Raw genomic sequence first — 13,522 nt, forward strand, 5'->3', positions numbered from 1 at the left:
CTTTCCTTTTCTTTTTTATTTGATGCATGTTTTTATGAGACACTTATCATTCAGAACAGTTTTTCACTGATATTGAGGGGGATGTTGAAATTGAATTATGAATGATTTACTGACAGAATACAACTTTGTCATTATTCCTTAGGAAAAATGAGACATCCGTGCAAACACCTTTGATCTGGAAGAGATGACTTGGTACCTTTGCCTTTCAAACAAACAATTAGAGGCATGGAATCGATTCTTCCTAGTTCATCGAAGGTGCTTGACGTTTAAAAGCACAGGATTGAGAGGGGCTGGGTAAACTCCAGTCAGTGTGTGATTCTCCAGCTCCATGTCAGCAATTCAGTTGCTACCATCAGAGACAAGAGTATATTTAGCTCTGTGATTTACACTTGTGACCTCAATCCCCTGTCATGTGCAGTGAATATTTACGATGAGGTAAAGCACCATTTCCAACATTTGCTTTCGAGATTCATTTGGCTCACTTAGTCAGACAGAGTTGCTGTATTTGGCTGATATGGTTTCAGCTCCAACGAGGGCCTTGGAGCAGCCGGGGATGAAGTTGCAGTGGCCATCAGCTCGGGGAGTGTGACCAGGACAGGCCTCCAGTGCCACAGGAAGGTCACCGACCTTCACCGGGCAGCACAGGTGAGTTGATACCCTGAGACCTTTGCACCTCTATGTGAGCATCTTCCCCAACCCTCCAAGTGCCCCCCCCCCCCCCGCCCTCCAAACCTCCCTTCACCCACTCCCTTCACCCCTTCTACCTTCAACAACCCCCCCAACCCTTCACCTTCTGGGGCACAATCTGGTGAGCACCACAGTCGCTGATACACATCAGGTGGAGGCAATAATGCCCAGGCAAGACAGCAGTAGGGGGTCTGTTGCACCCCAGGGCCCAGCTGGGTCCCAGCCAGATGTTGAGCCTATGGACCATGCTATCCCAGAGCTGATGGAGACATTAGGGAGCGGCCAGGATATGCGGAGGGGGATGTCAGTGACACTCCAGCAGGTCCATAGCCAAGTCCCTGAGGCTACGGGCACAGGAGATGTTGCCGGCATTGCTAGGGCGGCGACCACAGTAGACAGCCTGATGCACGACGTCAACAGCATTAATGAAGGTGTCCAAGGCTTGGTGCAGTCGGTGATGGCCATGGCTGAAAGCCTCGGCAGAATGTCCGACTCACTGGGGGACGTGACCCAGTACCAGGCTAACCTTGATGAGGTGCTACGGAACATGTCCAGCTCTGAGATGGGAATGATCGAGGTGCTGCAGAGCTTGTCCCAGTCACATGTGGGCGTGGCCGATGTCACTGCAGAGTGTGGCCCAATCACTGAGGAGCACCGCTGAGGGTGTCAACACAGATGGTGCAGACATTGCGGAGCCACCAGGGCTGGTAGCTGCCCCTCCATCCCAAGGTGAACCCCAGGGACCTATGGGCACCGGGCTGGAGGGGAAGGCGCTGGGTGACAACCCGGACTCATCTCATGGATTGGAGATGGTGGCAACCAGCTCCCGTGAGTTCCATCCCTCTGATGAGGCTGCGTCTCGCAGACAGCACACGGGACAGGGCGACACGGCTGTGCATGTCCCGCCAACAAGTGAGCCAGTCTCCTCCGGCCCCAGAGCTCACAGAGAACAACCGCCAGGGGCATCAAAGGCCAAGGGACGAGATAAGCAGTTGGCTGCTTCCACCTGAGATCTGCACCCTTGGGACACACCTAGACGTAGCGGTCGAGCAAGGAAGGCCAAGCATGTCGAGGATTTTTGAGGGAGGAAGGAGAGGGGCGGTAGGTAGAGGATGAGGGAGATGAGTGGGTGGAGGGGAGCGTGGGACGGCACCATTGGGAGAGTGGGGCATTGTTGGACAACTGTGAAACATTAAAACCCCTTCACCATAACCAGTATAATGCCTCTGTCACTTTCTTCCACAATGCGGGTTGACCTCCAAACCCTTGGCCTCTCTCTCCAGACATGCCACCTCCCCCCTCACCCCGCCACACCATGTGCAGGTGATGGGTGTGAGCAAGAACTCAGCAGACAGGCAGGGGTCAGACTATGGCATTGCCCAGCTCTCTGCGGGTCATCATCACCCCCCCCCCCTGACCTGTGGCTGCACCTGTGGGATGTTACCTTAGGGATGCCACACAGGTCCCTGCTCGAGCCCTGGAATGATCCTGACGTATAAAGGTTCAGGGCTGTGGTGACCGTGACCCGGGAGTGGGTATCCTCCTCCTCCACATGGTGCCAAGTCCGCATGGATATGGCACAGGCGCCACACCATCCCCTTGTTGAGGCAGAGCCGCATGCGGCACTCACTGTCCGTAATCTGTTCAAATGACCAGCGATGCCTGTATACACCCAGGGCCGTCACGGGCCTCCCCCTCTGGGTCTCACCCAGGCCTGATGGGTGGCCGGGTCCTCAGGGTGTGGAGCGGGGTCCAGCACGTGGGTCTCCACCTCGAGCCTCTACAGATGCTGCTGCTGCCACCGTCTCCGGCGTCTGGCCGTCCGGCCTACCAGCACCATGAAGGCCTGTTCTGCAGGGTTCAAAATACCGTCCATACTGTTCAATATCTGTAAGGAATTGGGAGAGGGTGTTAAGACTGGCAAACGTAGCGCTCCCACCCCGGGACCCTCGATTCCCCCCATTGATCTCCCCCCCCTCCCCCACACCTGGAACATCCTGCCCACTCAGGCCCCCCTTTAACGGACCCCAGATGCTGTACCCTTGACACCCGCATGTACCATTACCTGGGCAATGGGCTGGTCCCTGCCCAGTTGTGTTCAGCCACCCTCTGGCCATGTTAATGTCCCTGGAGCTGTATCTCATCCCCTGGGTGTCCGGATGTTGGCTGCTGCGTGTGTGGTGTGGCCTCCTGCAGTGCTCAGGCACAGTGTCCAGACATCATGGTCTGATTGGGGTGCGAGGCAATGATTGCCACAGGCTACATGGCCCGCCCACCCACAGGAATCCATTCTGGATGTGTGAAGTGCTCACTTAACTACGATTACCAATTTGCCTTCAGCTGCACTGCCTCAGCAGTCGGTGGGTGTTATGGGTTGTCTGTGGGGCACGCGGACAGGGACAAGGGTTGCCCCTGGAATGGGTACACACAATCCAGGGGTTGGCATGGTGGAGTTGTGCGTGGTTCCACCCCAAGAAGCCCCCCCCCCCCCCATGGCGGCCCACTGCAGCGGAGGGTGCCTCCCCAGGGGAGGGTCCATCCTCAGCCGAGGAACCCCATGCCCCGCCGAGCAATCCCAGCGCCCCCCCGTCACTTTGACTGTGAGAAAAGATGACTACTCACCTCCTCGGTCCCCCGCAGGAGCCCTTCCCCCGAGTTCATATTTTTCAAAAGGAGTACTAATTGGCGCTAGTGTGAGCACTTGCTGGGGAGGCCAATGAATGATAGGAGGCGTTGGATGTGGGGCGGCTCCCGTTAATTGTATGGAAATGGGGCTTAAGTGGCGATTATTGGTTTTTCCCTATGCTACGGTGGGATCCCAAAATCGCCTATGGGAGCCAGTTTGGCGCTCAGCGTGGTTTTCGTTTTTGGCCTCTCCCGCTATTCACCAGTCTTGTCACACCCCTCGCTCATGTGCAACGAGGCCAGAGAATCATGTCCATTGTCTGGGTAACCATTGTTGTAGTCAATTGTAAATGTTCTCTGCTCTTGCCTTCCTTGTGCATTTTAATGCTTAATGAACATTTTGGTACTTGAATAATTTACAAGACGGAGCCCTACCTTCACCGAGTTTCATCCCTTTTCTCACAATTTTTCCAAATTGCAAAAAAGGAACTGTTAAGAACTGCCGTTCTCCGTTTCCCTTGTGACATTTGGGATGTCCTTGCATTGAACATCAGCGGGGTTCGAACATCTCGTCTTCCCAGCTGCTGAGCTCCAACCGTTGGAGTCCCTAGAGTCCACACAAATCAGCAATTTACATACACTTAGTACACACCGAGCAATCGTTCACCAACGATGGATTGATGTGCTAGCCCTGCTGCTGATGATTTCATGCCATTTACGTCAAACTCATTATTTGCACCAAAGTGATGGTTTCCTCCCTGCCTCTTGCTGATATCCAGACATTATTCAACTCCTGATCGTTATTAATAATAATCTTTATTATTGTCACAAGTAGGCTTATATTAACACGGGAATGAAGTTACTATGAAATGCCCCAGTCGCCACATTCCGCCGCCTGTTCAGGTACACGGAGGGAGAATTCAGAATGTCCAATTCACCTAACAGCACGTCTTTCGTGACTTGTGGGAAAAAACCGGAGCACCTGGAGGAAACCCACGCAGACACAGGGAGAACGTGCAGACCCTGCACAGACAGTGACCCAAGCCGGGAATCGAACCCGGGTCCCTGGCGCTGTGAAGCAACAGTGCTAACCACTGTGTGACCATGCCGCCCCGTAAGAAACAACATAAAGGCTCGTACAGGATACACAGCTGGCGTTCTTGCATTATCAGAGCACTTAAGAGAGCAGAGAGGGTCTGATTGCCCTCTTCAGCTTCATTTAAGGTAGCAAGGTTGGGAGATTGGAAACATCAGTGACAGATGTACCCACGCCTGGGGTGATCCCTATCTCTGAGTTAGCCTGTGAATGAGCCAATCACAGTGGTTGATCTGGGGTTTTGCGTGGTCATCGCATATTCGGCGGGTAATATGGGGGGGGGGAGGGCAGTTGAGCCGGGGGATCAGGGGGTGTAGTCAGGTGGTTGCGTTCTAGTCAGGTCAGGGGTTGTTGAGAGGTGGTCAGAGGGTATACCTGTGGGGTCACAGGGACGAGCTGGGAGGGTCAGAGAGAGTGATTGGTGTGGGGGGGGGGGGGGGGGGGGGGGGGGGTCAGTTCTGTTGTTACCAAGGAGTTAGACTATGTTTTAATCTGAATAACAGTATCTGGGTGGCTATCCAGCTAAGCTTGCTTATTCTGCCTGATCACTTGCCTATCGGTTGTCGATTTAAACACATATTTTTCCCTGTCCCTACCTTCCCGATAGTCGTTCCAGTTGCCTTCTCCCTTTAAGCCTCTGGCTTGCCTCCCATCTTTCTTGCTGTGGTCTCTGCTGCTTTTCCCTCTCTGCTTCAACACCAATCTCAGTCATTCTGAATGACCGGCAGAAATAGGTTCCCAGAGTGCTTGATAATGTGCCTCCGACTTCCCAAATGGTCCCCCAGGATAAGGGCTCTCCACTTCATCAAAGGGTCTTGTGAGGATCCCAATATAACAAAGAGGAAGATTTGCAATTATAGATCAATGAGATCTCAAAGCACTGTACAACCAATGTAATCTTTTTTAAATGTAGGAAACCATGGTAATCAATTTGCAAATAGCAAACTCCCAAAACCGCAACGCGATAATGAACAAATAATCTGTTGACATAATGCTGTTTTGAGTTATAACTATTTACCAGGACACCAGAATTCGCACCAAGCTTCTTTCATATAGTAGACCCATAGAATTCTGCATTGACCCTCTTAATAGAGTACCTACCCAGGCCCACTGCCCTGCTCTATCCCTGTAACCCCACCCAGAACCTTTGGGCTGAGAGACAAGACCACTATCTACTCAGCTACAACAGCCCCCCACTCTTTAACGCAATGGATAGGTCCTTGAGAAAGGCACCTGGTCCCGCATTTTATTTCCAGGTCCATTTCCTCTTCACCCAGTGTGAAGCCCCACTGCCCCACCTCTGCCTACCTCAGGACTTGCAAACAAAGCCCAAGATGAAATCCTGATGCCCAATATTAAGTTAGGTACCATGTTATTATTGTGCATTGCTCACTTACTGCTTCTGTATTCATGGACGCCAGGATAATTGCCCTCTGTATCCCAAAGCGTGGAACTTGATGGAAAGAATGCAAATGAACAAACATGACATTCCTGGTTTCATTTCAGAGAAGACTGGCAACAGCACTGAAAAACCTGTCAAAATCAAGACGGGTGATAACCCTGAATATGAAGAGGAATAATTTGAAACCTCTCCTTTCTTTTTAAAGCTGCACAATTTTTCTCCTTTTCATGTTCATTCTGAAATGTTGAAGGGTTAAGGCCAAAAGAACAGGCGCACAGGGTGCAATGTAGAAACATGACCACAGGAGGCAGCAGCGGTTAGCAGGGTCACGAGAGAAACAGCTTGAGCAGGTTGTGCAGAGTCTGTTTTCTAACAGCTGGTGGAGCTGCTTGCTCATCCAGAGGACAGAGGAAGTGTGGGAAATCAAACTAAAGTGCCTCGTAAATATAATCTACGATAACGTAATGGCCATAGAAATGAAGTTTATTTGCGTTACCCCACCAAACAAAGCACTTAACTCGAGCAATTGCCAAAGATCCCAAATATGATAATCCAGATTCCACTTCAAAACGTTAATGAATTTAAAAGTTCCTTGCCTGCTGCCAGTTTGAGTCCATAAATGATAAATACGTAACGTTATATCTGAGCCTGAGAGATAATAGTATGGCTGAACATCCTCCTTCTGTGCTCTAATGGCTCTCAGGAAAGCTGCCATTTTGAAAGGCTTCCTGACTAGGATTGCAATGACTCTGCAAGCTATGCTCTTGAGGCAACTTTCAGCATAGGACACTCTAGGGTTGGTAATCTGACCAGCCAATCCCTCTTATGGGCTTTAAGAGCGTACTAAGGCCAAAGTGCGAGCGGCTCCCCTAAGATGATCGTTGCTAAGAGGACCATATGACCTCCTGGAAGCCGGATAGGAAATGAGCAGCGAAGTGCCTGTGACTTCCGAAAGGTGTTTCCGAGGGGAGAGGCTTTGCGCTGGCTGAAGAATGTGTGGAATTTGGGTGGCAGCGGCCGCAGTGGTGGGCTTCTGCTCTTCCAAGGTAGTGCCATTACATTTTGAAGTGGGGCTAGCGGGATGCTAGGCCCAACCTGGAACAGGCGTCCATTCAGCCCAGCTCACGGCCTATGGCAAACATGCCAGAATGAACGTGCTGTACAAAGGCAGCAAGTGAGACCCATGCATTGGCCTGTCCCAATGGCATTCTATCTCAGAGAAATTGATTGTTCATGCAGTGGCAAAACAATAAAGAAGCAAGCAGTCAGTCAGGCTGCTCTGCCCTTCCATGCCCAATGGAGGTCTGATGGAGTGGCAGGTGCCATCTGGAATACATGGGGCCCTTGATTAATTCATATGTTTAGCCAAAACCTTATGGCTTGTTTAACCACTTTTCAAATCATAGCAGCATTTGGTGAAACCAGTAGTTTCTGCTTGACCAACACACCCCATACATTTTAAAGTAGTAACTCCACCTCTCATAGTGGCACTCGAGTGGTTGCTATGGAGGGCGCACACTGAGATGTTCTCGTGAGTATCATCTCCCACCCAATCAGGCTCCCTGGAACTCTTACCCACCGCAGTCATTCAAAACTTCACAAACCTTCCACGGCAGCATCAGGGACCATTTTTACTTTAACAGGATCAAAGCTGGTCTATTGTATCATTGACTAAAATTTTGGACTCGCTAGGCTTCCAGTCTGTCTAAACTTGGTTCACTAACAGACATAGCAACAGAAATAACTCATATTTACAGAGTGTCTTTAACATATTAAAATGTACCTGGAGCAGTCGATAGCAAAGTTTGACATTGAGCCACATAAGGAGCCATTCGGGGTAAGCAAACAGATATTTGGTCAAAGAGGTAGACTTTAAGGAAAAGTGAGAGATGGCAAGACAGAAAGGTTTAATGAAAGAGTTCCAGAGCTCAGAGTCCAGGCAGCTGATGGCATGTCCACAAATTGGCAGAGCGGAGGGGTGCTCAAGGCAGGGAAGGTAGTGGCATAGTGGTATTGTCACTGGGCTAGTAATCCAGACACCCAGGGTACTGCTTGTCCATTAGCCTGTGTTTCTGGATTACTAGTACAGTGACAATACCACTACGCCACTACCTCCCCTAACTCTGGTTGACTCTAAACTGCCCCTCTGAAACGGCCAAGCAAGACACTCAGTTCAAGGGCTATTAGGGAAGGGCAATAAATTAAATGAAAATCCCTTATTGTCACAAGTAGGCTTCAAATGAAGTTACTGTGAAAAGCCCCTAGTTGCCACATTCTGGCGCCTGTTTGGGGAGGCGGGTACGGGAATTGAACCGTGCTGCTGGCCTGCCTGGGTCTGCTTTAAAAGCCAGCGATTTAGCCCAGTGTGCTAAACCAGCCCCTGCCAGTGATGCCCAGATCCCCAATTTCTCGTGAAAGGGTAAAGAAAAGCTAGAATCGGAGGAACGCTGCTATCTCAGAAGGTAGTGGGCCTGGGTGAGATTATGGAGATAGGGACGGATGAGGCCCTGAAGTGATTTGAAAGCAAGGATGTGAATGGTAAAATCAAAGACTTACTTCACTGCTTTTTGTTTAAATCCCCCTCCTGCTGCAATTTGTGTTGAAAAAGCATCCGGTCCAATATATCGTTGCCCTGCGCTGACAACACAGCGCGCACACACACAGAGTAACACCCCACTGGGCCTAACAGTTGTTCCTCAGGTGGCCATCCCATAACCCCTGAGAGATCCCTGCGGCAGGAGCTCCCTTTACCGACCATCTGAATGTCCAGTGCCTCACATTATTGGTGGATCTCTACTTATTGCATCGCGTCAAAGTTTTAAGTGGACATCCTCAAAAAGCTAAAAACACAAGTTGATCATAGATGAACTCATCCCATCAGAGTAATAGCATGGTTCAACGATGACCAAGTGAAGTAAAATTGAACAGGGAATATGGTAAGGAACCACAGAAACTGGCAAATTTAGAGCTGGAGTTTTAACAAATGCTTGAAGAGTCTGTAATAAGAGAGCAGGACAAGCAAATACCCCATTCATACATTCCAGGAAAGATCCATGACGTTGGGTATGAACCAAAAAGTGGTTTATTGACGGCTGCTTATGACTCCACATTTAGAATGTCTCCTGGAAAATGATAAAACTTTAGTTTTGCCTATTTTTGTTTGTTGCTGTTTGAAACATTTCCTGCCTTTTGCGTTTAGCATTTAATCCGGGCAAAGTAAAAGAAGAGGTGGGGGGGGGGGGGGGGGGGGAAGAAAACTAAAAAAAAATACACTTTGTGCTGCCGTCCTATTTATAGTCAAGGAGAGGAAAAGGCTTAAGCTGCCGACAGGAAAAACTAAGTTAGGAAAGAATAGGAGGAAGTGTGAGTGTGGTTGAAACCACACAATCTACAGCCAGCAGCTCACATCACAAGCCATTGGGAATGCTGGTCACTGTAGCTCTTGCTCGCATGTGGCCTCTCGCCCAGTCCATCGGTGGCTCCTCACACTGGACCGGGGCTTCCTGCTGAATCGGTATTGCAGCCTTAGCCGGGGTAGGCTGTTACTCTGTGTGAATGCTGTGTGCTGTCTGCACACGGCAACGAGATATTGGATCGGATGCTTTTTGACCACGAACCGCAGCAGGAGGGGGATTTAAACAGAAAGCAGTGAAGTAAGTCTTTCGTTTGATCTCACTCATGTTGTTACCTTTATGGGGTTTTATTGGGGTGGGGAAGGGGGGAAGAGGTCCATATAAAAGCCTCTGTTACTTTCAAATGGACACAGCGAGCTGAGTTGAAACAGTGCAATTTGCCCCCACAGAGGTGTTACATTCTACCGGGCGGGGGGGAAACGACCCCCTATTGTAAAACCCAACTGATTTTTGAAACTATTATTTTTTTTTGGGGGGGGGGGGGGGGCTAAAATGATCATTTCAAGGCAGGTTGTGCGAAGAGAGCCGTGTTAGTGGAAGCTGCCTGTCGTTTCTTTATTGATCCTCCCGCCAGGTTGCAACGGTTATGTTTCAGCCCCGAACAGGCGCCGGGATGTGGCGACTAGGAGCTTTTCACAGTAACTTCATTTGAAGCCTACTTGTGACAATAAGGGATTTTCATTTCATTTTAATTCATGGTTTTTTAAATTTTGTTCATGAGGTATGGGTGTCGCTGGCTGGGAACAGCATTTATTTCCCATCCCTGAGGGTATTTAATAGTCAACCACATTGCTGTGGGTCTGGAGTCACATGTAGGCCAGACCAGGTAAGGACAACAGATTTCCTTCCCTAAAGGACATGAGTGAATGTTTTTTTTACAGCAATTGACAATGGTTTCATGATCACCTTTTAGACTTTTAATTCCACATTTTCACCAAATTCAAATTTCACCATCTGCCATGGAGGGATCTGAACCCAGGTCCTCAGAGCGTGACTCTGGGTCTCTGGAATACTAGCCCAGCGATAATATCACTGCGCCACTGCCTCCCCTAAATTTGTATTTGAAGGGGGGGAGGGGGTGGGGTCGGGTTTTGAACTCAGCGGGGAGAATGGGGTTTCTAACACCCTACAAATAAATGCCTGTTTACTAGCCCAGGTGGAACTTTACCTGTGAGAGCTGCAGATGGGGAAGATTGCGGCCATCATCCCTCCCCTCTCCCAAATTATACCTGAAACATAATGGAGAAATAAAGAGGCACAGTTTGACCATTAGATGTGGATCATGTTCTTCTTCACATGGGACTTTTATATATATACACACACACACACACACACAGACACATCGCTGCTGCATCTGTAGAGAAAAGCTACCGAGCGTTGGTTTTGTAAGGGGCAATGAAAGGAGTCCACACCGAGTTGTAGAGAAGACAAAACTACTTTTACTGAGCACATTAACTATTATGTACAGCTCCAGTAGTTCCCCGCTGGTGCCTGACTGGCTCCCTCTATTCATACAAAGGCACATTAACGGTGTACGGGTCCCTCGCCCCCTTATCAAGGGAGCTTATATTCTGCCAGCTCCCCCGGGGTACTGGATCATCCCTACCCTGTGAGACCCACGCGGGTTATAGCGTCTGCAGCGGAATTCTCCGTCGGTGTGATCCTCCGCTCTGCCGGCAGCGCACCCATACCCGCGGGTTTCCCGACGGCGTGGAGTGGCCGCAATGGGAAACCTCATTGACCGGCTGCAGGAATGGAGAATCCCGCTGCCGGCGGGAGTGCGCGTGTAGGAAAACGCGGTTGGCGGAACACAGAATCCCACTCCTGGTCTCCTGTGAGTTTTGTTGGAAACAATAGCTGATAGTTTGCTCTCCAGAACACCAGGGACTGGCTGCCGTGTTTCCTCCATTCCAACAATATACTTCACTGGCTCTAAGGTCGTGAAAGGCGCCACATTAGTGTAAGTTGCTTCTTGTCTCTTACTCTACGGCAAAGCCTAAACCTCTCTTTTCAGATCCCTCCACTTTCTGCAGCAGCACGCCCATCCATCTGTGTGCTTATCTGTGCAGGAGCAAGGAAATTCATTGCAAACCTATCATTACTGAGCAGTTTACAAATTCTACAGAGTCTGAACAGAAATCTCTGCTGGTTTCAACTTGTTTGGATGAGTCCAGTCTGAGAGAGCCCAGGATAATTTCCCCCAGGGGGGGGGAAGAACTGGGCCCCACGTGACTCCAATCCAGCCACTCCAGTTCTGTTTAAGAAACTTCAACCCAGGGTTCATGTCAAATTTTATTGTGGCTTTCTGAAGTTCAGCACGGTAACTTTGTCCATTTCCTCATTTCTTAATTGTCCTGGTGGCCTTTTGTCTGTGGCTACACTGATAAAGATAGATTTTTCTATGATTCATATTGCACAGTATGCAGGGTGGTGGCTGATTACTGCTCATCCTGTGGCTGGAGGGGCCTGAGCCTGTTAGTCTGGTGCAGAGATGTGTTCCAGCTTGTTTCATAGGGAAAGGCTACTGCTGTTCAGGTGTCAGTGGGGAAAGCCAATGCTAAAACCAGGAAAACAATACGATACAGCCCATCAAAAGGAGATAATTGGCCATCACGTTGCTCTACGCACTCAAAACAACGATTAGCATCGTGATTGCACCTCCTGTATGTCACCACCTGCTCCCTCTGTGACTAATTGATACCTCTGAACATATTTGGCTGCTTACTGTAGAGGTTTGAGTGATACTTTAAATATTCATGCAAGAGCAATGGCTGGTTTATTTTTTGCAATTATTATAGTCAATTCAATTACACACACGTAACTACAGGCTCTGGTCTGAAGTCTTGCTCAGTGGCCTCATTCAGGCAAAGAAAGCTTGTGGGTCCAAACTCAAAGGATGACGAGTAATCGACCCATTCATATTGCAAACTGGTGGCCCTGGAAATGACAATGGTGGGGGAAGAGCGATGGACACAGTCAACAAAAGGTGGTTAGGAATCCACCCTGTTCTTTGTTTCTCAACAACGTTGAATGGTAGGAGAATTATTGATAGGAATGCTCACTCGTGAAGTCGACACACTGGAGACACAGAGGTTAGCACTGCTGCCTCACCCGAGTTCGATTCTGACCTGTGTGTGGTTTGCATGTTTTCCCTGTGTCTGCGCGGGTTTCCTCTCACAGTCCAAAAATGCGCAGGTTAGGTGGGGATGGGGTGGGGGAGTGAGCCTTGGTAGGGCGCTCTTTGAGAGGGTTAGTGCAGGCTCGATGGGCTGAATGGCCCCCTTCTGCACTATAGGAATTCTATGGTTCTTCCTCTCTTTCCATTTTCAGAATGGGAAATCCGACTTTGGAGCTGCTAAACTGAGTAATGAAGGATGTCTTAAATTTAGACGGACGATCAGACAGCTGGGCTGGATTTCTCCTGTCTTCGGGATTCTCTATTCCCGCTGGTTTCCTGGCGGCGTGGGGTGGCTTCAATGGGACATCCCGTTGACAAGCCAATCTGGAGCTGGATTCTCCAGTCCCCCAGCTGCATGTTTGTCAGCAATGCGGCATTCACCAGGGGCAACATTCTCTCTTCCTGCTGGTGGTCAATGGGATTTCCCAATAAAGCCATCCCACACCGCTGGGAAGCCCCCTGATGTGGGTGCACTGCCAGGGGGGAAAGAGATTGGCTTTCCAATAAAATATTGATAGTGTGCTTCTCGGCTGGATATAATCCCTTCAGACTTTCTGGGCGGGGAACAGCAAGAATTCCAATTTTCATTTCAGAGCTTAAAGTGTACCTTGCGTTGTACCTGGACATCTAACATGAGAAACGGAAGTCATTTACTTTTTCCTGTACTGAATAAGCCTCATTTTATTCAACAAATATCACAATAAATATATATGGACCTCACAGAGATAGGGCGGGTGGTTCTGGGAACATATTGCACGTTATATATTGCAAACGGATTATTTAGTTTTGGTTATTATAAGTTTGATGCTGTACATTGAGTATCATAATTGAGAATTGGCTTCTATGTGTGCATTGGGGTTTTTTAATATTGTATATTAAGTATTGGGTTCTATGTGTGTGTGTGTGTGTGTTGGGGATATTGAATACTGGATATTGAGTGCTGGGTTCTGTGTGTGCGTGTTCAGATATTTAATACTGGACATGAAGTATTAGGTTCTATGTTAGGTGTATCTGTGTGGGAATATTTAATACTCAACATTGTGTATTGGGTTTTATGATTGTGTGCATGTGTATTGGCAATATTTACTACTGGATATTGAGTATTGGGTTCTGTGTGTGTG

The 13,522-nt window shown here is 49.1% G+C and overlaps 1 protein-coding gene across 3 annotated transcripts in view; it reads left to right on the forward strand.

The window, feature by feature from the left end:
- Nucleotides 1–493: 493 nt before the first annotated feature.
- The window catches only part of rasgrp3 (RAS guanyl releasing protein 3 (calcium and DAG-regulated)), a 207,509-nt gene continuing 194,480 nt past the window's right edge, over nucleotides 494–13,522 (forward strand). The window contains exon 1 of one of the 3 annotated variants that reach the window (XM_038814932.1): nucleotides 494–645. The gene's annotated coding sequence lies outside the window, so the exon portion shown is untranslated. Of the gene's footprint in view, nucleotides 646–9,193; nucleotides 9,464–12,235; nucleotides 12,257–13,522 lie in introns of those variants that run through there. The other 2 variants (XM_038814924.1, XM_038814953.1) reach the window with 2 other exon arrangements.

The sequence above is a fragment of the Scyliorhinus canicula genome, chromosome 1 (genome assembly GCF_902713615.1).
Source record: "Scyliorhinus canicula chromosome 1, sScyCan1.1, whole genome shotgun sequence".
Classification (NCBI taxonomy): Eukaryota; Metazoa; Chordata; class Chondrichthyes; order Carcharhiniformes; family Scyliorhinidae; genus Scyliorhinus; species Scyliorhinus canicula.